Source organism: Eumetopias jubatus, unplaced genomic scaffold, assembly GCF_037043125.1.
Source record: "Eumetopias jubatus isolate StellerSeaLion01/CBP00866 unplaced genomic scaffold, mEumJub1_p1.0 scaffold_6, whole genome shotgun sequence".
Lineage (NCBI taxonomy): Eukaryota > Metazoa > Chordata > Mammalia > Carnivora > Otariidae > Eumetopias > Eumetopias jubatus.
The window spans coordinates 102,154,904-102,155,881 of NW_028274812.1; the positions used below are offsets into that span (position 1 = coordinate 102,154,904).

At 51.3% G+C, this 978-nt stretch overlaps 1 pseudogene; it reads right to left on the bottom strand.

The window, feature by feature from the left end:
- Positions 1–206: 206 nt before the first annotated feature.
- On the bottom strand, positions 207–593 carry LOC114204625 (dnaJ homolog subfamily B member 14 pseudogene; annotated as a pseudogene).
- Between the last annotated feature and the right edge of the window lie 385 nt (positions 594–978).

Consider the following 978-nt stretch of genomic DNA (forward strand, 5'->3'; position numbering starts at 1 on the left):
CTAACTGAATTGTCTGTTTTTTAAATTTTCAGTTTGGGGAGTTCTTTATATATTCCAGGTACTAGTCCTTTTCAGATATGTGTTTGGCAAATATTCTCTCCCACTCTGTTACTTGTCTTTTCATCCTCTTCATAAGGTCTTTTTTAAAAGCATCTGTTGCTCCAGGTGCATGGTTTTTGTCTGGATGAAACTTCAAAGCAAGCTTTCTATAAGCTTTTTTTCAAATCTTCATCACCAGCATCTTTGGTAACTCCAAGTACTTCATAGTAATTTTTACATTTGTTTATGCTGAGAACTCCATCTACTTGGTCTTTGGTGTAGCCCTTTCCATTTTCACCGCTGCCAGATGTGCTGTCCTTTGTACAATTAGGCTTGTTTTGATCACCACAACCTGATGGTTTTCGGCAATAAGGGCTATTTCCAGCGGTGCTTCCATTTTTCATAATTATTTCCAACGGTGCGCGGGCCAAGGGCAGTGGGTAGAGCTTCTTCGCCTTCTGCAGGAAGCGCTGGGCCTTCTCACGGTTGCCAGCGTTGAGGGCCTCCCAGGTGATCTCAACACATTTCTTCGCCTAATCCCAGTTCCCCTCCATGGCTTGCGCTTTCTACCGTTTCCTCCGGTAGCGCAGCTATGGGGGGACCGACGCCGCGGCCGTGGCTGAGGCGAGCCGGCCCGGGGTGGGGGCGTGCGGTGGTGAGCGGGGAGGAGAGCAGGGGACCGTGGCAGCGGTGGCGGCCCCGGCGGACTGGCGGGCTCACAGCTCCGCCTCCTCACGGCGGCCTCCCCGCCCCGGCCCCGCGGGTCCCTACTGCGCGAGCCGCATCCCTCCAGGCCCCGGACCGAATTCCCGGGCCTGGGAGTCAAAGCCGATTGGGCTGTCCGTGGGCCCAAAAATCTGTATCTAATAGACTTGTTGAGTCACTATGTTGTACAACTGAAACTAATGTAACATTGTGTCAACTATACTTTGATAAATT